The 24579-nt window shown below is 35.9% G+C and overlaps 2 long non-coding RNA genes across 2 annotated transcripts; one reads left to right on the forward strand and one right to left on the reverse strand.

Moving 5' to 3' along the window:
- Positions 1-7074: 7074 nt before the first annotated feature.
- On the reverse strand, positions 7075-9259 carry LOC124184884. The gene is made up of 3 exons (XR_006871271.1): positions 9074-9259; positions 7716-7774; positions 7075-7377 (listed from the first exon to the last, which is right to left on the reverse strand). It is a non-coding gene; the product is annotated as an uncharacterized LOC124184884 (long non-coding RNA).
- Positions 9260-14181: 4922 nt separating this feature from the next.
- On the forward strand, positions 14182-23867 carry LOC124184885. The gene is made up of 3 exons (XR_006871272.1): positions 14182-14197; positions 15275-15280; positions 23637-23867. It is a non-coding gene; the product is annotated as an uncharacterized LOC124184885 (long non-coding RNA).
- Positions 23868-24579: the final 712 nt, after the last annotated feature.

A 24579-nucleotide genomic window follows, 5' to 3' on the forward strand; every position in this document is an offset into this window, starting at 1 on the left:
TAGACCATAACTTATTGAAAAGTTTAAAGAAAACATACAGATGGATGAATGGTTAGTTATTTAATTTCATATTCTTGATTTTCAAAAAGTAATTATTCTTTAATCTGAGAAAAATAATTTACTCAATTTGATTATCATTATTATCAATAAATTATTTAATTTAATTGCCTCCATTCATATTTAATTACATTATTGTATAATTTGTGTATATATATGTATCTATATATATATATATATATATATATATATATTTTCATATTCATATATATACATACCGGGACAATCTCTTGAAACTATACATATAACGCGCATGCGCCAAATAATTTAATCTCATTGGTCGGTGAAATCGCGCCGCGGTGATGTTTTCATCTGCTGAGCAAGGCGCCAACGTACACAATATGAAACAAAAGCTGTAATTCTCTCGCGCGTAAAGTCGTGGATTGAGGTTATGCTGCTGTTTATTTTTACGAAGCGTGAATTGTCTAAGAAGAATAGTATCGTTCAGCAATACCGTAGTTGATTTCGGAAGATATTCAACCGACGCAATAAAGAATTTAACGGAAAAGCAAATATCAAATGATACAGAAATTGGGTGTTATTTATTGAAAGAAGAAATCTGAAATTCAACGTGATATGTCATTAACAAGTGGGAGTCTGAACAAACAGAAGTAGGTAAGTAAAAACAATGTTTATTGTGAACAGATTCTTCATTTACATAAAATTAAAAATAAATGAATGGTTGAGACCCAGTAGAAGGTATTTCCAGAGTAGATTCGTTACGGTGCAGTGCTCCAGAAGTCAGTAATCAGTGCCGATGAACATGAAATAAATAAAAGAAATGAGTAACCAGGAATGAAGAAATTATTCATCTTAAACACGAAGCTTAGGAGGACAAAGAGTAGCAATTAACAGAAAACGTACCCGACGCAATACTCACAAAAAACCTCGCCGACATCATTGATTAGTTGACAAAGTTTTTGCTGCTCCATTGTACAACAATCAATGTTCCGTTAACAAAGAGGGTTCACCAGATATCCGAGAATAAAAAGAGAAAAAGAACAACAGTTAATATTACAGTGTAAATCATGCTATCAATGAAAAATTAGGAAACAAAACAATAACTTACAAGACAATCGTCCGATAACACTGGGAGACCAATCTCCACTCTTCTGATCACCCCTCGTCTGGCCATTGGTTGCCTTTCAAAAAGTGCGGCCTTTTTTTTTGCCTTTAAAAATACCGAAAGATCCTGTTTGATAATAATAGCTTCTAATATTTTCAGGTACAAAATAATTCATTGTCAAAGCGGGACTAAATTTTTCAGGCATAGGAGCATGTAAGTAAATTTCCAATAACGTGATCTTTGACAATGACAATATTTTAACATGGATTCAATGATAAGATTCGTTTTTTTTCAGCAGGCTCGAAGTTTAAACTTTAATTAACACGAAGAAAATTATGCCTTACCTGATGGCCAAAACGTTTAGGTGGCAAGGATCCTGGTTTCTCAAGCGGTGCAATCATTAGAACCATCGAACCTGGTTGTTTCGTCAGACATCAGGTGCGAGAGTGAATTTTATAAGGCTATCGCCACCTTCTTAACATCAGTTGAGGCAAAATTGAAGAGCGGGATATACTGCAGATCATAATGGCTGAATATCCCATCATTTTACTTTGGTCGAGCCAATAGCGATAAGTTTGTTACTTAACCGTTGCTGCCAATTCATTCTACCGAGGAATCACTCTGTGCACCATTGTAATTTAAGCATTATTATTGACCAGCATTGTTTTTCAAACTTTATACCATTTGATTTGGTATCTTATTTTGAAGCTTACTTTTACTCTCTTGGCATTGAATTCAGATAAATAGTTTTTCAAGTCCTCAATTAGATTGTAGGGTTGAATTTTGCTAGGCAAACTGAATCAATCTAAATCTAGAACTGTTAAATGAGTTCGGTTAAAAATGTCTTTAAATTAATCTTAGTTGACAGTGTCATCTGGCTAGCTAGTTGCACGATAACTTGAAACCAAATTCAATTTTACACTCTTTATAGGGTCCTACGCTAAGACTGAAAGCTTCTGAATCTCCATGTACCGCAATTATTTCTGCATTTCATGTTAGCATTATCTGGAGCAAAAAAAATCCCATTTTGAGATTGAAAATGGAACCTGAAACACAGAGTTATTCAATAGCACCAATTGAAAACCAAGAATTTTATAATGGTTTCTGCAACAAAGGGACTCTTTCCAAATATCCTTGTTAGAAGGTGATGTTCGGAGGACTATGAACAAGATATTGTATCGGATTACATTATTTGGAAAAAAATCTTCATAAACTTCGTTAAAAATTAGATATTCATTTATTTTGATGGAACAAGGGACACAATCTTTACATTACTTTAAAATTGACATTACTCTAAAACATGATTGTCCTTGAAGCTAATTGTGACATTGAGGCGCATTTTGAGAAACTTGATTTTCAACTTGTGTCACAGGATGTGATTTACGTTCCTGAGTTCTACGCGAAATAAATTCTGATAATCATTCGGAAATTTTAAATAGTAGTAGCAATAATTTGTTAATCGGAAAAAATACATTGACTATCGACTATTCGTAAATTTAGTTGAACTATTTTCAAGAAAAAAAAGATTCACAGTTCCGTTACAGATAGTGAGATATTTAAATTTCTTGAACGCTCGGTTTAATGTCTCATTTTCGAAAGTGATAAAATTCAATATTACCGCCTGAAATCAAGAAAGAGTGAGAAAGTTGCTTAGTTGCTTGAAAGTGGCGATGATCTTTGTACGTCTGACAAATTGAATTGGCAGATAACAGTGAATATCAGAGATGTAATTATTTTAGTCGTATCACCTGTTGATAGATAAAAATTCCATTGTTATTTCTAATGTACGAAATAATAAAAATGATTAAATAAAGTGTTCGCACCTACCTGCTGCGTTTCTTCCAAGCACCCAACATTTAAACAGATTTCTCATTTTAGTCGAATAAAGCCAATTTTCAAAGAGCATTAGCATCAACTTTCCGAATCACTACCTCGACTGTTTGAGATTCTAACCTTAAAAATTCGTATGAACTACAACGCCGCCAGAAACAGAGTTTGACAGCTGAAACTCGAAATGGCCAGCCTGCCCGAGCAGCCGATAAAACTCGCGCATGCGCATTATATGTATAGTTTCAAGAGATTGTTTCGGTATATATATCATGGCTAAGATGAAAAAAAATGTCAAATGAATTTATCATCCATATTTCATTCATATACATCATGATTTCCAATTACTTTTGAAGAAAGGAGAATTTAGGAAAGAAAAGGATTTTCACATTGATTAAATTTTTTAAAAATAAATATAAGTATTCAAAAGATTTTTTGTACTTCCTAATCATTCGCTCACATATTATTTGAAATAAAAATACTATACATTCGAAAAATGCCATTCAATGTCCTTTGGGGATTGTAATTTGAGACATACCTACAATGGATTAAAACTTGTTGAAAAGTCTAAAGAAAACTTACGGATAGATAATTGATTGGTTATCACATGTCATATCTTTAATTTTTGAAAATTAATTATTTTTTAATTGAAAAAAAAATAAGTCATTCAAATAATCATTTTTATATCATTAAATTATTTAATTTATTTGCCGACATTCATAATCAATCATATTATTGTATAATTTGTATATATATATGATTGATCGAATAAAAAAAAAGGTGCATAAATTTATTATTTATATTTTATTTATTTATATTATAATTTTCAATTAACTTTTGAAAAAAGCAGAATTTGAAAAAAAAAATATTTTCGTATAAATTAAATTTTTTCAAAATGAATACATTCATTAAAAAAATCCTGTATAGTTTTCAATTATTTGCTCACATTTTAATTGGGAAAAAAAAATTATCCATTGAAAATATGCCATTCAATGACCTTCATGGATTGTAATTTGGAACATCTATACAATGGATTAGAACTGACCCAAAAGTTTAACGAAAACATACAGATAGATATATGATCAGTTATTCAATTTGATATTTTTAATTTTTAATAAGTAATCATTTTTCAATTCGAGGAAAATGATTTATTCAAATTAATTATCATTCATATCAATTTATTATTCAATTTGAGTGCCTTCATTTCCATTCAATTACATTATTGTATAATTAATTCACATATATATCATTATTTGAATAAAAAAAATGATAAAGGAATTTATTATCCATATTTTATACGTAAATAATGTAACTTTTAACTCACTTTCAAACAAAGAAGAATCTAGGAGAAAAAAAGTATTTTCACGTTTATTGAACCTTTGAAAAATAAGTTTTATTGAAATATATAAAAAAAATTTTATATATTTCTCTAATATTTGCTCACATATTAATCAAAGTAAAAATACCATTCATTAAAAAAATGCCATTCAATGACCTTTATGGATTGTAATTTGGAACATCTATACAATGAATGAGAACTTATTGAAAAGTTTAAAGAAAACGTTCAACTAGATACATGATGAGTTATTCAATTCCATATTTTTAATTTCCGAAACCTAATTATTCCCTTATTTGAAAGAAATTATTCATTGAAATTATTATTCTTTACATAATCAAATTATGTAATCTATTCGCCGTCATTTATACTCAATTATAACAATGTATAATTTGTATATATATATAATTGATCGAATAAAGATAATGATAAGAAAATTGATTTCTTATATTTCATTCATATATATTATAATTTTTGATTACCTTTCGAAAAAAAGTGTAGAAATTTTGATAAATTGTAGAATACTGGGATCTGGCGGGTAGGCTTAACTTAAACTGAGTCGTAAAGGCACAACTAGATATATTATTTTACGTTCGATATATATATATATATTATTATACATATTATTTGTAATAATTGCTCTATGTAAACACTGCGAGATGCCATGAACTAGAGTGAGAGAGACTAGATAGGTGAGAGCGAGAGCGCACACCGTTCCGTGGCAGCGGCGACCCCGCTCCTCTTAGCCAGGAGCTGAGTCAATCGTTCTGCTGAGCTGATAATTGATCAGCCGGTGCGAGACAGGGCGGGAGATTTGAACATTCCCCCCCTTCTCCGCTCGTTGGAGAAGAAGATGTGCTGCAGTTGGTGCAGCGTCTTGAAAATCTTCCGCGTGGCGTGGCACTGGAAGAAGAACAAGTCGGTGAATTGGACGAGTGACTGTAGATGTTGCACTCTTGAGCGTGACCACGCGGGTGAGCCCGTCGCGGCCAGGATGCACTTGCGTGACTCTGGCGAGAGGCCATCTGGTGGGCGGCAACCTCTCGTCAGTGATGAGGACCAGAGATCCAACGGCGACGTCGTTGAACGAGGTTTGCCATTTGGAGATGGTCTGGTGAGATTGGAGGCAGTCGTGTGACCAACGTTCCCAGAATGACTGAAGACGCTCCTGGATGCGTTGCAGGTGAGAGTGTCGATTGACCGGCACGTCGCCAAGTGATGGTTCTGGAATAGCGTTGAGCGGCGCGCCTCATATGAAATGTCCAGGAGTCAGTGCTGTGAGGTCGTCGGGATCCTCAGAGAAAGCGCTGAGAGGACGTGAGTTGAGTACAGCTTCAACCTGAGTGAGGAACGTGGAGAAGTCCTCGTAGGTGAGTAACATGTCAGCGATGGTGCGTTGGAGGTGGAATTTGACGGACTTCGCGGCAGCTTCCCATTTGCCGCCCATGTGTGGAGCTCCAGGAGGATTGAACTTCCATTCAGTTCCGTCGTTGGCTAGCAGATGTTGTAGATTGCGTGATTCTTGTAAGCAGCCAGAGAGTAGCCGCTTTAGTTCGGCATCAGCGCCGACAAAATTTGTTCCGCAGTCGCTGTAGAGGTTCCTGCAGATGCCGCGTCGAGACGTGAAACGTCGGAAGGCCTTGAGGAATCCGTTGGCGCTATAGTCCGTCACGAGCTCGAGGTGAACGGCTGAGGTTGAAAAACACACAAATACGGCGATCCACCCACACAACACAATATGTTTCAGAAATGTTTCAATAATGTCTCATCAGAAACATGTTATATTCCATTGCAACATTTCAGAAATTTGTCAGAAATATGTCCATGTCCGCATATATAACTAACGTTTTATAGCTGACATATGTCAGAAATATGTCAGGAACATTTCGGTAATATGTCAGAAATATTTCCGCGATATATTTCAGAAACGTCTCATTTGAAACACGTTATTTTTTATTGTAACATTTCAGAAATATGTCAGAAATATATAGCTGACATATGTCAAAAATATGTCAGAAACATTTCGGTAATATGTCAGAAATATTTCCGCGATATATTTCAGAAATTTTTCAGCGATATATCTGAAAATGGTGACTAATATATTGCTGAAACATTTCCGAAAGATATAGTGAAAATATTTCTGATATATTCCACAATACATTTCAAAAATCTTTCAGGTAATAAAGAAAGTCCTGAATCTGAGTAAAATGATTAATTATATAGGTATCTTACAAAGTTTTTATTTTCAAATACATTATAAAATCGTACAGACTCATGTCGATATTAAGTCGTGAATCGAAGGCTTCTTTTGAAATATACATGAAAGTAAGTATGGTCTTTTTCTCAATATAAACTTATCGTTATATTATTATGATTATATTATTTTGGGAACAATAATACATATGAAAATATAGGTTTCAATAATTAAGCTGATATAGGGCAGTTTTTTGCTTTACACAATATTTACAAAGAAATGTTACGTAATACACGTAGTAAATATTATTACGCATACTATACTAGTGCGTAGTACGAAATGTAAAGTCGTGAACCAAAGGCTTTTTTCGAAATATACGTGAAAGTAAGTATAGTCTTTTTCTCAATATAAACTTATTATTATATTATTATGTTTATATTATTTTGGAAACAATAATGCATATGAAAATATAGGCTATAATATTTAAGCTGATATAGGGCAGTCTTTTGCTCTACACAATATTTACGAAGAAATGTTACTTAATACACGTAGTAAATGTTACTACGTATAGTTACTACTATACTAGCAAATATGGTGTATAGCAAAAGACTGCCCTGTATCAGCTTAATTATTATAACCTATATTTTCATATGCATTATTGATTTAAAAATAATTCAATTATTATAATATTATAATAATAAGTTTAAATCGAGAAAAAACTATACTTATTTTCATGTATATTTTAAAAAAAGCGTTCGGTTCACGACTTTACATTTCGTACTATACGTGCTCAACGTGCTTCATTCTAATAATACTTCATTTAGTTTGTTGTTCAACGAGTCGACGTTTATGTCTATCTGAATAGCAGTCGTTACTTTTTCTTTTACGTGTCATTTTCTGAAATCAAATATCATAAATAATACAAGTATAATAAAGTATAATATTCAATGTTGCGAACATAAAACTTTGAATAACAAAAGGTCAGTCAATAATTTCTCATTTGATGTGCAGGAAAATAAAAGTTTATTCTGAAAACAGTCTGAGAACTAATGTTTGTCAGGGTCTACTATACAGTTGACTACAAAGTTGAGTTGTTTAACATGAAATATATACTGAAAATATGGACGTAATGCCACTATTGATATTAGATTAGTGTGATTGCTAATCGAATGGTAGCTGGTTACCCAATCATTTGATCAAACATAAACTAAATGATTGGTTAATAATAGTCTTACCTAAAACGTATGTTGTATATTTTGAATACACAGTTGACTGTCAGCTGCTCAACCTTTTCCTGCAATTATTACAGATGTTTCAAGATTTAGTTGTAAATACATGAGTGTGATTCAAAGCAAATAACATGTAATTACTGATCGGCGGTCTCCACGCTAGTCTGATATCTTTCTAACTAAAGCTAGATTACACGAGGCTCAAGGTGGTGTACGCCAGATTGAAATAACGTATAAGCAGAATGTTTTGTGAGAGTATATTCTGCTATTTTATAATCAACAATGATAGGAATGTGCATAAAACTGAAGCTGACATAGGACGTATATACAAAGCTCTGTACATGCCTTATACAGCTTTTTGTGAAATAGCCTTGGTCTATTTGGGCCAGCGAGATACATTAAGTGTTTCATTAGGGCCCGTCTATATGTATAGCGTGAAAAATAATTATAATGCATAATAATATCCTATAATAATTATAGTTAAAATGTTAAAAACGTACAGTTTTGAATAAACAGGCCTCAATCAGTAATTAACTAGTAAAAAGTAAACCGAAGTTTGATAACTTTCGGCGTATCTTTAAGGTTCAATTGATCAACAATTTAGTATAAATTAAAATCAGCCTTTATCAATAAATCGCGACACTATACGAATATCGGAATATGCATAATTTAATACTGCATAAGGCAATTATGCCGTATCGTGTGATTTTCCATCAAGGGGGAAAATCATTATGCACAATTTGAAGGATAATTATCAGGACGAATTTTTCTTGGGTGAATCATTCTGATTTGGATAAACGAAGATCTGTTACTCAAAAAATATGGGAAAAAAAACCAGAAATTTCCACACACAATTTCCACTATTTCTGACTTTTTCTAAATATTTGGTCAAACACTCTTAGTTCATCCAGATCACAATGATTCTTCAAAGAAAAAGTTATTCTGACAAAAAGTTATTCTTCTAATACGTAGCATGAGTTTTTCAATTCTATGGAAAAGCAAACGACTACTCACTCGTGAGAGGTCAACTGCGGTTAGGAAATAACGTTGTTGAGTAAACTATAAAAAGATTTAATATTATAGATGTTTTATAGTTGGGAAGTCAACGATCGTAATTATTTTATTTAATTGCACAGCTTGACAAAAAATTATAAGCAGTATAGTACTTTCTGTTCACACATAAGCCGGTATTTCAATTGCATACCACTCAACACGTGGTGGCCAAGGATAGCCGATTTAGCAAGCAAACTGCAGAACCGCGTACATAGCAAATATGCACGTAAATATGTAATTATGCCAAGTAGCTAAGGATATTTTTTGGTCCAATTCTGTACACATTTATTGGAAATTAAACATTTACTTACCAAATATCCACTTTTCTTGCCACGTGGGTTTCTGTAATTTTCTCAAGAGATCCGTGGTATCTAACGACCTGTGAAACGCGGTGCGAAAGAACAAGAAAGCTCGAGAATGAAGGATGGAAGAGTGCACGACGCTGCGCGACGGTGATGCGCGAAAAATTGGCGCGCGACGCTCGAGCACGTGCGCCCGAGTATGCGACGTGATGCCATATTTTTAGGGTTTTTCAGCACTTCCTCGCGGATAAAACGCGAATAAATAAGGCGCGTTAATTTGAATTAATATAAGTACGACGGTAATTTTAATAAACATATACGTAGACTAAGAATGTGAATAAATATTATAATATTACAATTAATGTAAACCGGTCACCCAGGAATCAAAAAGGAATGTTAATTGTTGATTAATTGTTTAGTTAAAATATAAACACTGCTTGTTTATTCTCATATAGTTCAGACGTAAATAACGAATATTTATGTATCCGTTTAAGGCGTTCGAAACCACCACCTCCAATACTTGAATATTCTAAACATTGGAATTTGGAAGTATCTGGTCAATGTTATACTGGTTTTAAAGTAAACACGCATTCGGTGTGGACCACACTTTCGGACCCATTCTCACGAGTCCCTTTGGCATCTCCCATATCTCCTGTATCTCCCAAAATAATTATTTTTTCGACCTGGGACCAACGGTATTCTATTCTTAAATGTATTCTAGATTTTTCTAGATGGTTTTCAAAAAATCGATTTTTTGAAGCCGTCACAGTGGTGTTGTCCCTTAAGAGATATTGTTCGAGAAAATTGGTAGATTCAACAAGACAAATGAGAATTATGACGCCCAATTCGTATTCCGTCAAAAAGTCTTCACTTCGGTCTTTTTGACTGGACGTAGCTCAGTATGCATAATTATTAAAGATCCATAACTTTATGAAAGGTATAAATATTGAAAAACTTTATGCACATGTCCATTATTGAAAATTTGAAAAATGACAAATTTTATGAAAACTACTTATGTATACACACATAAACGGAAATATTACTGAAACGTTTCGAAAGTTTGGGTGATGAAATATTTCTGAAATATATTTATAATATCAAAAATGTTATATTGCATTTGAAATATTTCTGAAACGTTTCGAAGGTACCAATGATGTTATACGAGTATTGCATTTGAAATATTTCTGAAACGTTTCGAAAGCACCGGTGATGTTATATTGCCTTGGAATATTTCTGAAATGTATTTATAACATCGAGAATGTTATATTGCATTTGAAATATTTCTGAAATATATTTATAATATCGAAAATGTTATATTGCATTTGAAATATTTCTGAAACGTTTCAAAGGTACCAGTGATGTTGTATTGCATTTGAAATATTTCTGTGAGGTTTCCGAAATATTGGGAATGTTATATTGCAATTGACATATTTCAGAAACATTTCAGAAATATTCCCGAAATTATGTAATGAATCTGAAATGTTGTAACATTTCGGAAATATTTCTGACATATTTCGTGCCGTGTGGGCAGGCTTTGTAGGTGCGAGTGCCGCGTCCTTGGTGGAATTTGAGTGAGATGGGCCCAGCGTAGTCGACGCCCGTGTGTTCAAACACCAAAGATGGTGTCACACGTTTTGCAGGTAGCTGGCCCATGAGTTGCTGTACGCGTGCGCCGCGTATCCGGGTGCACGTGACGCAGCGATGGATGAATGCCTTGATTGGAGCACGACCGCCGAGTATCCAACAACGCTTCCTGATGTAGTTAAGCGTCAGTTGGGTGTCGCCGTGCAGCGTGCGGGCGTGGGCGTCTGAGATGATGAGTGCTGATAAGCGGCATAATCTGGGCAAGATTGGTGGATGCTTGGCGTCCTCATCCAGTTGTGAGTTTTGCAGCCGTCCGCCTACGCGCAGTAGGCCGGTCGGGTCCAGGCGCGCAGTAAGTCTGGTGAAAGGATGTGACTTAGCGAGCGGCTTGCCTTGAGAGATGGCAGTTATTTCGCCGGCGAAGTAAGCTTGCTGGAATGCTTGTATCCAAAACATGAGAGCGGTTTGCAAGTCGGCTGGAGTGAGCGGCGATGTCCTGAGGTTGGAGTCCGGCACTCTCCTGAGCCTGGCGACTGCTCGAAAGACAGTCGCAGTTCTGCGTAGAACTTTCGTGAGAGAGCTGTATCTGAGCAATCTCGCAAATGGTAAGTTTGGCGTGGTGGATGCGGTGTGTACAGCACTGGGGCTGAGTTCCGAGGTGGCGGCGTTGGCGTCCGTAGAGGCGAAGGAGGGCCATTGTCGCGGACTTCTAGCTAGCCAGTCTGGTCCAGACCACCAGAGCTTGTGTGTGATGAGTTGAGGTGGCGTTACGCCTCGTAAGGCGCAGTCAGCTGGATTCTGTTTACCGGGAATAAATTTCCAGGTTGCGTTTGGAGCTGTGCGGTGCATATCTTGGACTCGGTTCCTGACGAACTCCTTCCATCGCACTGGGTCGCTGTTGATCCATGCTAGAGATACCGCTGAGTCAGTCCATAGCGTGACAGGGGCCTCTGAGAGCTTGAGTACCTCCTGAACGCGCGTGACGAGTTTTACAATTAGTAGGGCGGCAGATAATTCGAGTCTGGGGATCGTGAGGCGCTGGAGTGGCGCGACTCGTGTTTTGGAGCACACCAGAGTTACTTTAGCTGCCTGATGCGGGTGTTTGACCTTGATGTAGACCACTGCCGCCATGGCTGACTGTGATGCGTCGGAGACGCCATGCAGCTCGGTCATCGTAGTGTCAGAAGTAGTGTGGAGCCAGCGAGGGATTGCTAGGCTCGAGAGTTCAGACAGTTCCGCCCTGAACGTCGTCCAGCGGTGAATCATCTGAGGCATGAGTTTGTCGTCCCATCCGACTTTGAGTGACCATAGATCTTGCATCAATATCTTGGCTCGGACGATGACTGGAGAAATCAGTCCTAGTGGATCGAAGAGTTGAGCTGTTTCGGAGAGGATAGTGCGTTTGGTGATCGCTGCTCCGGGTTGCGTGTGGCCAGTGAACCTGAGGACGTCAGGTGCGCATTGCCAGGCGAGTCCTAGAATCTTGGTGGTGGATTCGTGGAACTCGTGAGACTCGGTGCTGGACGGAGACTCGGATTTGGTTTTGATGAAGTCGGGATGATTCGATTTCCACTTTGATAATGGAAAGCATCCTTTGAGGCACAGGCCTTCGACCTGTGTAGCGATTGCGTTGAGGGTATGAAGATCGTCTGCACCGCCACTGATGTCGTCCACGTAGCTTCCCTCTCTCGAGGGTTCGATAGTGAGCGGGAACTGTTCACCCTCGTCAAAGACGAGTTGTTGGACGGCGCGGCCGGAGAGGAATAGAGCTGGCGTCTCGCCATACGTGACAGTAGCCAGCTCGTATGTCTTGAGTTGATCGTCAGCCTCGACCCATAGTATGCGTTGAAACTTCCGGTCCTCGGGATGTACGCGAATCTGCCGAAACATTTTTACGATGTCGGTGATGAATAAGAGACGGTATTTTCTGACGTATAGTAGTACGTCGAAGATGTCATTCTGCGTTTTGGCTCCTGTATGGAGTATGTCGTTGAGTGAGTGACCTGAGGTCGTCTTGCACGACCCGTTGAAGACGACTCGGATCTTGCCGTTCCTGAGAACGCCGTGGTGAGGTAGATAATAGCCCTGGGGAGATGGATCGTGGTCCTCAACCTCAATCATGTGTCCCATTCCCTCGTACTCGGCGAGGAAATCCTTGTAGAGCTTGCAGAGCTCTGGTTGATTGGCTAGGCGCTTGAGGAGGCGCTCGAGCGATTTTTGTGCGATGCCCTTGGAGTTCCCGAGCGTCGTGGGGTCCACCTTGAATGGCAGGCGCACGCTGTAGCGACCTTGGCTGTCGCGTGAATTCGTAGAGAGGAAGTGGGCTTCACAGGTTACCTCGTCAGAGGTTAGAGTCTCAGCCTGTGAAGGTGGAGCTTGTTCAAGTTCCCAGAACCTAGAGATTAGATTGTGGAGATGTTCGTTAGTGATGAGGTGCCCTTGATGGGCGTGCGTAGCATGAGATGGATCGTTTATAGGTCCAAGTATCGCCCACCCAAATATCGTGTGGATGGCGATTGGCTGTTCAGCCGTGCCGGATCTTACTCCGGGTTTTAAGATCGAGCCGTAGGAGTCGGCGCCAATGAGTATGTCGATCTTGCCGGGTGAGAGGTGACCGGGATCAGCGAGCTCCAAGCCCGTGATATGGGGTCATGCCTGGGTCTCGATGTTGCGTGTGGGCAGTTCTACCGTGAGCTTCGGCAGAACATGAGCTTGAAGCTCGGCGGCTTCGTTGCTGTGAATTGAGCGTAGCATAAAGTTGACAGCGCCCCGGGTGTGTCCGGAAGGCACGCTGCCCACTCCGATGATGAGTACGTGGACGTTGTTTGCGTGTAAGTTGAGCGTGCGGGTTAATTGATGAGAGATGAGCGTAAGCTCTGGTCCAGGATCGATGAGCAATCGTACTAGATGCGTGATGCGTGTTGGAGTGATGAGAAGAGCACGCGCCATAGCGAGTAGCACCGTAGTTCGTGGCGCAGTTGCTGGTTGGCGCGATGCGCGTGTTTGTTGCGTTAAGACGAGTGACGCAGCGACGGAAAATGCGTGAATGAGCCGCTGCGTGGAAGTTGAAGAGTCGGTTAGTCATGCCGAGAGATTGGTACTCGGCTGTGACGTCATCGAGTTTTGCGAACCGCGGCTTGAGCTGCTGTATCCTCGTTCGTCATCTGCTTGAAGGGCCGCGTGGAGGAGCGTGTGATGTGACGCGTTACACTGGCGGCAGCGACGTTGGCTGCGGCAGTTCTCAACCTGATGTGTTCCCAGGCAGTTGAGGCAGAGTCTCTTGGACTGTCGCCATTTTGTAACGTTCCTCCGGCGCCATGTCGTGGAGCTTTGGACAGCTCGCGATCAAGTGGCTCTCTGCGCAGCAGGAACATGGACTCTGAGGTCTCGACGTGTTGCCAGGAGAGGGCTTTGCGGTAGATTGAGTATTGGACAGCATTGCAGGAGCCCGTGTGTTAACGCTCGCCGTGCGAACGTTTACAGGCGACGTTTTGTAAACAGTAACCTTCTTCTTCTCAGGTTTGGAGTCTCTTGGAGTGACTGGAGTCCGTCCTTCCATGGACTCGAGCGCTCTGGCACGCCCCTGGAGAAAGTTCTTCAAGCGTTCGAAGGCTGGGTAGTTGGTCGACGCTCCAAGCGCCAATTCCCAGTCCTTACGTGTCTTGGAATCGAGACGCTGTGAGACGAAATGCACCACTAGTTGATCCCATTGATCTGTTGGCGATCCAAGAGTTTTTAGTGAGCTCAACACCTCGGTGGTAGTGTTCAGGATGCTGTTGACTTCCTTGGCAGATCTGGAGGTCATCTTGGGCATGCCGAAGAACTTGTTGAGCTGAGAGGTGATGAGAACACGTTTGTTCTCATAGCGAGCGAGTAGAGCGTTCCATGCGGTCTCAAATGAGCCGTCGGTGATGTCGACGTTCTCGATGAGAGTCGCTGCTGGACCGTGGACGCTCTGGAGGAGGAAGTGCATTTTCTCCACATTGTCCGCGCCCGCTTTGGTCATTACGGAGGTGAACTTTGTCTTAAAGGAAGTCCATTGAAGGATGTCGCCGTGGAAGTGTGGCGGTTTGATGACCGGTAGCTGCGGACGAACCGCTGTGGGCTCTGTAGCCGATACGTTTAGCGTTGAGTTGTGGAGCCGGCGAGGCTCAAGCTCGTTGATTCGAGCTTTGAGGGCGCCTTTCACCTTGGCGTATAGCGCAGTCGTGGTGGTGAAGACGTACTCTTTGAAGTACGGCAATTCGGCGTTGAGATCCTTGCTGCCGAGTACCTTGTCGTAGGTCTCTCGAATTTGACTCCAGTTCTGTTCGAGAGCCTCGAGCTTAGCTTCGGCGTCGAATACGTTGCACACGGAGATGACTCCATCGTCGACCTCCTGCACAAGGTCTCTCACGTACTTGAGGAGAATCTCTTAGGCCGTAAGATACCTGTTGCACGACATCTTTGGAATATGTCTGAAAGCTATCGAAAGAAAATCAATGCGAGAAAGGGCTGCGGTTTAGCAACGTGAAGAGAGTATGAAAGGAATGAACGGACAATTTACGTGGATTCTTTAGATGATGAAGCGGTTGCGTGGATGATGCTGTACGTGGGCCCTGAATCAGCCCAAGAGATGATGCGTAGAGGCGTGTAGGCCTTGAAGCGGCCTAGATGCTGCGTAGAGAGGCATAAAGGTGTACGTAGGCCTTGAAGCGGCCTAGAGGATGCGTAGAGAGGCGTGAAATATTTTAATAAAGTGGATGCGCGCACGCGCAGGGTGATTTTAGCACTATGGGTCCCAAACACCCTTTCCACTAACGCAGTACCTATACGAGGTACTCCGCAAAGCGTCGGCGTCGGTATGCGCACAAATTCACTGTTTTTGATTCACTGAATTATTTAATTGTTGAAGTTACAACGTGAATAGGTTAAGCCAGCCAGGATCCGGCTCGAAGGACCGCTTTGTAGAAATTTTGATAGATTGTAGAATACTGGGATCTGGCGGGTAGGCTTAACTTAAACTGAGTCGTAAAGGCACAACTAGATATATTATTTTACGTTCGATATATATATATTATTATACATATTATTTGTAATAATTGCTCCATGTAAACACTGCGAGATGCTATGAACTAGAGTGAGAGAGACTAGATAGGTGAGAGCGAGAGCGCACACCGGCCCGTGGCAGCGGCGACCCCGCTCCTCTTAGCCAGGCGCTGAGTCAATCGTTCTGCTGAGCTGATAATTGATCAGCCGGTGCGAAACAGGGCGGGAGATTTGAACAAAAGAGAATTTAAAAAAAAACAAATTTTTAAACGAATTGGATTTTTAAAAAAAAAAGATAATTAACAAAAAAATTCTATTTACTTTTCAATTAATCGCTCACATATTAATTATAATGAAAATATCATTCAATCAAAGATGACATCTAATGTACTTTGTTGCATGTAATTTGGAAAATTTATACAATAGATCATAACTTATTGAAAAGTTTAAAGAAAACATACAGATAGATGAATGATTAGTTATTTAATTTCATATTCGTGATCTTGAAAAAGTAATTATTCTTTAATCTGAGAAAAATAATTTACTCAAATTGATTATCATTATTATCGATAAATTATTTGATTTAATTGCCTCCATTCATATTTAATTACATTATTGTATAATTTGTGTATATATATGTATATATATATATATATATATATATATATATATATATATATATATATATATATATATACATATATATACATATATATACATATTTATATGATTGTTTAGATAAAAAAAATGTCGAATGAATCTATCATCCATATTTTATTCATATACATCATGATTTTCAATTTACTTTTGAAGTAAGGAAAGTTTAGGAGAAGAAAAGGATTTTCACATTAATTACATTTTTTAAAAATAAATATAAGTATTAAAAAGATTTTTCGTACTTCCTAATCATTCGCTCACATATAAATTGAAATAAAAATATTATGCATTCGAAAAATGCCATTCAATGTCCTTTGGGGATTGTCATTTGAGACATACCTACAATGGATTAGAACTTGTTGAAAAGTCTGAAGAAAACTTACGGATAGATAATTGATTGGTTATTACATGTCATATCTTTAATTTTTGAATTAGTCATTCAAATAATCATTTTTATGTCATTAAATTATTCAATTTATTTGCCGACATTCATAATCAATCATATTATTGTATAATTTGTGTATATATATAATTGATCGGATAAAAAAAACGATGCAAAAATTTATTATTCATATTTTATTTATTTATATTATAATTTTGAATTAACTTTCGAAAAAAGAAGAATTTGAAAAAAATAATATTTTCGTATAAATTAAATTTTTTTAAAATGAATACATTCATTAGTAAGATCCAATATAGTTTTTAATTATTTGCTCACATATTAATTAAGAAAAAAAAATGATTCATTGAAAATGTGCCATTCAATGACCTTCATGGATTGTAATTTGGAACATCTATACAATGGATTAGAACTTACCCAAAAGTTTAACGAAAACATACAGATAGATATATGATCAGTTATTTAATTTAATATTTTTAATTTTTAATAAGTAATCATTCTTTAATTCGAGGAAAATGATTTATTCAAATTGATTATCATTCATATCAATTTATTATTCAATTTTTGTGCCTTCATTTTCATTCAATTACATTATTGTATAATTTATTTACACATATATCATTATTTGAATAAAAAAAATGATAAATGAATTTATTATCCATATTTTATACATAAATAATATAATTTTTAATTCACTTTCAAACAAAGAAGAATCTAGGAGAAAATAAGTATTTTTACGTTTATTGAACCTTTGAAAAATAAATTTTATTGAAATATATAAAAAAATTTTATATATTTCTCTAATATTTGCTCACATATTAATTAAAGGAAAAATACTGTTCATTAAAAAAACGCTATTGAATGACCTTTGTGGATTATAATTTGGATCATTTATACAATGAATAAGAACTTATTGAAAAGTTCAAAGAAAACATACACATAGAAAAATGATCAGTTATTCAATTTTATATTTTCAACTTTCAGCAATCAATCATTCCCTCATTTGAGGAAAATTATTCATTCAAATTATTATTCGTCACATGATTAAATTATTTAATTCATATGCCAACATTTATACTCAATTATAATAATGTATAATTTTTATATATATATAATTGATAGAATGAAAGAAATGATGAATTAATTTGATATTCATATTTCATTCATATATAATATAAGTTTGAACTAATTTTTAAAAAAAGAAGAATTTGAGAAAAAAAATTTCTAGTTAAATTAAATTTTTCGAAAATAAATATAATGATTGAAAGAATGTATAGTTTTCAATTATCTGCTCACATAATAATTGGAATAAGAATATTATTCATTGGAAAAATGCCATTCAATGACCTTTATGGATTGTAATTTGGAACATCTGTACAATGGATTAGAACTTATTGAAGAGTCCGAAGAGAACATACGGATAGATAATTGATTGGTTATCACATGTCATATTTCAAATTTTTGAAAATTAATTATTTTTCAATTTTAGAAAAATGATTCATTCAAATAATCATTTTTACATCATTAAATTGTTGAATTTATTTGCCGACATTTGTAATCAATCATATTATTGTATAATTTGTATATATATATGATTGATCGATTAAAAAAAACGATACATAAATTTATCATTCATATTTTATCTATTTATATTGGAATCTTCAATTAACTTTTGAAAAAAGAAGAATTTGAAAAAAAAAAAATATTTTCGGACAAATTGAATTTTTTCAAAATGAATACATTCATTAAAAAAATCCTATATAGTTTTTAATTATTTGCTGACATATTAATTAAAATGAAAATATTATTCATTGCAAAAATGCCATTTAATGACGTTTTATGGATTGCAATTTGTAACATTTATACAATGGATTAGAATTCATTGAAAAGCCCGAAGAAAACTTTCAGATAGATAAATTACTGGTCATTTGATTTGGTATTTTCAGTTTCTGGAAATTATTTATTTTTTAATTTAAGAACAATGATTCATTCAAATTATCATATTTTATTTCAATAAATTATTGTAATTATTTGCCTACATTTATAATCAATTTAGATAATGTCTAATTTGTATATATACATAATTCATGAAATAGAAAAAATGATTAATAAATTAATTATATATATTCCATTCATATATATTATAATTTTTAATTATCTTTCGAAACAAGAAGAATATACAAGAAAAAAATTGTTACTCGAATAAAATATTCTGAAAATAAACACAATTATTAAAAAAATTCTATATACTTTTTAATCATTCGCTCACATATTATTTATAATAAAAATACCATTAATTAAAAAAATGCCATTCAATGACCTTCATGGATTGTAATTTGGAACATCTATACAATGAATGAGAACTTATTGAAAAGTTTAAAGAAAACGTACAACTAGACATATGATGAGTTATTCAATTCCATATTTTTAATTTCCGAAACCTAATTATTCCCCTATTTGAAAGAAATTATTCATTCAAATTATTATTCTCTACATAATTAAATTATGTAGTCTATTCGCCATCATTTATACTCAATTATAACGATGTATAATTTGTATATATATATATAATTGATCGAATAAAGATGATGATAAGAAAATTGATTTCTTATATTTCATTTATATATATTATAATTTTTGATTACCTTTTGTTCACAACAACGTTGCGAACGCAACACGTCGGTCGCGCGCCTTCCAAATCACGCGAGGCAACCAGCCTCGCACACTTTCTGTTCACGCGACCCAGAAGAAAGTGTGACGTCACGCACGCCGCTCACGCCACCCACGCAGCTGAGCGCGTTGCTTAATCACCAAACATGGTCTCCCGCTATCAAGGATCCACCGAGGCTGGAATAAGAGACGGCCGATCAGACCGATCGGCAGGACACTTCGGGTTCAACGCCTTGACGCTCCCAACTGACTCCGAACGACACTGCTCCAGCGCATCGACGCTACAACGACTGACTGACCAAGCTGACTGACTTCACAACAGACTTGACGACACGACGTTGTGTGACGGACTCTTTTTATCTGGCTTCGGCCAGCGACCAACAAAGATCAACTCCATCAAACCCGCCTGTCCCTTGGACACTACACCCAATAGACGTTCCCGCTCGACCACTGACAAGACCACCAGCCGTGCTTCTCTCCTTGTGGGATGTTCGCCGAGCGCGACTGACTTCTCCGAGCTATTACCGGCACATCCCACCTCCTGTATCACCATTTCCTGAGCCGCAGCGTTCCTTTGCGACAATGGCCACCCAGACTACTGACAGCGAGTGGGAGTCTCCGGTAAAACCGACTGAGAACCGCCGTTCCCCAACGCCTCCCAGTTCGCCGGAAAGCAGATACACTCCGCCACCCAGGACCGTGACCGATCCCCCTAGACGACTGACATCAACACTGAGGCCTCCACCACATTGCATTATTACTAAAACTGCACCATGTATTACTTGGCAACCATGTAAATAACTGTACATATTGTGAATAAATTAAATAATTAGCATTATACAAAATAAACTCAACACCACAAATCATCTTTGATTCCAAGCGACTCACACCTTCCAAGCGGCTCGGTCGAAATACAAGCTCCCAGAGAGCGAACACCTTTCGAAAAAAGGAAAATTTTAAAAAGAAAAAATTGTTACATGAATTGGATTTTTTAAAACTAAAGATAGTTAACAAAAAAATTCTATATACTCTTCGAATAATCGCTCACATGTTAATTATGATAAAAATATCATTCAATCAAAGATGACATCTAATGTACTTTGTTGAACGTAATTTGAAACATTTATACGATAGATCATAACTCATTGAAAAGTTTAAAGAGAACATACAGATAGATAAATGATTAGTTATTCAATTTCATGTTCTTGATTTTTAAAAAGTAATTATTCTTTAATTTGAGAAAAATAATTTATTCAAATTGAGTATCATCATTATCAATAAATTATTCAATTTAATCGCCTCCATCTATATTCAATTACATTATTGTATAATTTGTGTATATATATGTATATATATATATATATATATATATATATATATATATATATATATATATATATATATATATATATATATATATATATATATATATGTATATATACGTATATATACATATATATACATACATATATCATTGTTTAGATAGAAAAAGATGATAAATAAATTTATCATTCATACTTTATTCACATGTATCATGATTTTCAATTTACTTCCGAAGAAAGGAGAATTGGGGAAAAAAAAGGATTTTCACATTGATTAAATTTTTTAAAAATAAACATGAATATTGAAAAAATTTATCATATCTCCTAATCATTTGCTCACATATCAAATGAAATAAAAATACCATTCATTCGAAAAATGTCATTCAATGTCCTTCATGAATTGTAATTTGGGACATTCATACAATGGATTAGAACTTATTAAAAAGTCTGAAAAGAAAACATACAGATAAATCAATGATTAGCTTTTCGATTTCGTATTCCTAATTTTTAAAAATCAATAATTTTTTGATTCAAGAGAATTGATTTATTCAAAAAATGATTTTCTATAATATTAAATTCTTCGATTCATTTGCCCACATTTATGATCGATTATATTGTTGTATAATTTGTATACTGGGACAATCTCTTGAAACTATACATATAACGCGCATGCGCCATATGAATTAATCTCATTGGTCGGTGAAATCGCGCCGCGGTGATGTTTTCATCTGCTAAGCAAGGCGCCAACGTACACAAAATGAAACAAAAGCTGTAATTCTCTCGCGCGTAAAGCCATGGATTGAGGTTATGCTGCTGTTTACTTTTACGTAGCGTGAATTGTCTAAGAAGAATAGTATCGTTCAGCAATACCGTGGTTGATTTCGGAAGATATTCAACCGACGCAATAAAGAATTTAACGGAAAAGCAAATATCAAATGATACAGAAATTGGGTGTTATTTATTGAAAGAAGAAATCTGATATTCAACGTGAAATGTCATTAACAAGTGGGAATCTGGACAAATAGAGGTAGCTAAGTAAAAACAATGTTTATTGTGAACAGATTCTTCATTTACATAAAATTAAAAATAAATGAATGGTTGAGACCCAGTAGAAGGTATTTCCAGAGTAGATTCGTTACGGTGCAGTGCTCCAGAAGTCAGTAATCAGTGCCGATGAACATGAAATAAATAAAAGAGATGAGTAACAAGGAATAAAGAAATTATTCATCTTAAACACGAAGCTTAGGAGGACAAAGAGTAGCAATTAACAGAAAACGTACCCGACTCACAAAAAACCTCGCCGACATCATTGATTAGTTGACAAAGTTTTTGCAGCTCCATTGTACAGCAATCAATGTTCCGTTAACAAAGAGGGTTCACCAGATATCCAAGAATAAAAAGAGAAAAAGAACAACAGTTAATATTACAGTGTGAATCATGCCATTAATGAAAAATTAGGAAACCAAACAATAACTTACAAGACAATCGTCCGATAACACTGGGAGACCAATCTCCACTCTTCTGATGACCCCTCGTCTGGCCATTGGTGACCTTTCAAAAAGTGATGCCGTTTCTTTTGCCTTGAAAAATATCGAAAGATCCTGTTTGATAATAATAGCTTCTAATATTTTCAGGTACGAAATAATTCATTGTCAAAGCGGGACTAAATTTGTCAGGCATGGAAGCATGTACGTAAATTTCCAATTACGTGATCTTTGACAATGACAATATTTTAACATGGATTCAATGATAAAATTCGTTTTTTTTTTCAGCAGGCTCGAAGTTTAAACTTTGATTAACATGAGGAAAATTATGCCTTACCTGATGGTCAAAACGTTTAGGTGGCTAGGATCCTGGTTTCTCGAGCGGTGCAATCATTAGAACCATCGAACCTGGTTGTTTCGTCAGACATCAGGTGCCAGAGTGAATTTTATCAGGCCATCGCCACCTTCTTAACATCAGTTGAGGCAAAATTGAAGAGCGGGATATACTACAGATCATAATGGCTCATTTCAACTAATATGTGAGTAAATAATTAAAAACTATATAGGGATTTTTTTGATGAATGTATTCATTTTGAAAAAATTTAATTGATCCAAAATTAAATTTCTGTCCCATCATTCTACTTTGATCGAGCCAATAGCGATAAGTTTATTACTTAACCGTTGCTGCCAATTCATTCTACCGAGGAATCATTCTGTGCACCATTGTAATTTAAGCATTATTATTGACCAGCATTGTTTTTCAAACTTTATACCATTTGATTTGGTATCTTATTTTGAAGCTTACTTTTACTCTCTTTGGCATTGAATTCAGATAAATAGTTTTTCAAGTCCTCAATTAGATTGTAGGGTTGAATTTTGCTAGGCATACTGAATCAATCTAAATCTAGAACTGTTAAATAAGTTCAGTTAAAAATGTCTTTAAATTTAATCTTAGTTGACGGTGTCATCTGGCTAGCTAGTTGCACGATAACTTGAAACCAAATTCAATTTTACACTCTTTATAGGGTCCTACGCTAAGACTGAAAGCTTCTGAATCTCCATGTACCGCAATTATTTCTGCATTTCATGTTGGCATTATCTGGAGCAAGAAAAATCCCATTTTGAGATTGAAAATGGAACCTTAAACACAGAGTTATTCAATAGCACGAATTGAAAACCAAGAATTTTATAGTGGTTTCTGCAACAAAGGGACTCTTTCCAAATATCCTTGTTAGAAGGTGATGTTCGGAGGACTATAAACAAGATATTGTATCGGATTACATTATTTGGAAAAACATCTTCATAAACTTTGTTAAAAATTGGATATTCATTTATTTTGATGGAACAAGGGACACAATCTTTACATTACTTTAAAATTGACATTACTCTAAAACATGATTGTCCTTGAAGCTAATTGTGACATTGAGGCGCATTTTGAGAAACTTGATTTTTAACTTGTGTCACAGGATGTGATTTACGTTCCTGAGTTCTACGCTTTCGATTAGATTTTCTTTTTTTCGAACCGCACTTACATGAAATACAATCATTTTAATAAATCTAATATTACTTGAATTTTCAATTTGAGTATTAGGTTCCCTCCATTTATTTAATCGAACATCATTGAAAATTTGCGAAATGAATTCTGATAATTATTCGGAAATTTTAAATAGTAGCAGCAATAATTTGTTAATCGGAAAAAATACATTGACTATCGAATATTTGTAAATTTTGTTGAACTATTTTCAAGAAAAAAAAGATTCATAGTTCCATTACAGATAGTGAGATATTTGAATTTCTTGAACGCTCGGTTTAATGTCTCATTTTCGAAAGTCATAAAATTCAATATTACCGCCTGAAATCAAGAAAGAGTGAGAAAGTTGCTTAGTTGCTTGAAAGTGGCGATGATCTTTGTACGTCTGACAAATTGAATTGGCAGATAACAGTGAATATCAGAGATGTAATTATTTTAGTCGTATCACCTGTTGATAGATAAAAATTCCATTGTTATTTCTAATGTACGAAATAATAAAAATGATTAAATAAAGTGTTCGCACCTACCTGCTGCGTTTCTTCCAAGCACCCAACATTTAAACAGATTTCTCATTTTAGTCGAATAAAGCCAATTTTCAAAGAGCATCAGCATCAACTTTCCGAATCACTACCTCGACTGTTTGAGATTCTAACCTCAAAAATTCGTATGAACTACAACGCCGCCAGAAACAGAGTTTGACAGCTGAAACTCGGAGTGGCCAACCTGCCCGAGCAGCCGATAAAACTCGCGCATGCGCATTATATGTATAGTTTCAAGAGATTGTCCCGGTATATATATAAAATTGATTAAATAGGAAAAATTGTAAATAGATTAATTAT

The sequence above is a fragment of the Neodiprion fabricii genome, chromosome 6 (assembly GCF_021155785.1).
Source record: "Neodiprion fabricii isolate iyNeoFabr1 chromosome 6, iyNeoFabr1.1, whole genome shotgun sequence".
In the NCBI taxonomy this organism is placed as follows: domain Eukaryota; kingdom Metazoa; phylum Arthropoda; class Insecta; order Hymenoptera; family Diprionidae; genus Neodiprion; species Neodiprion fabricii.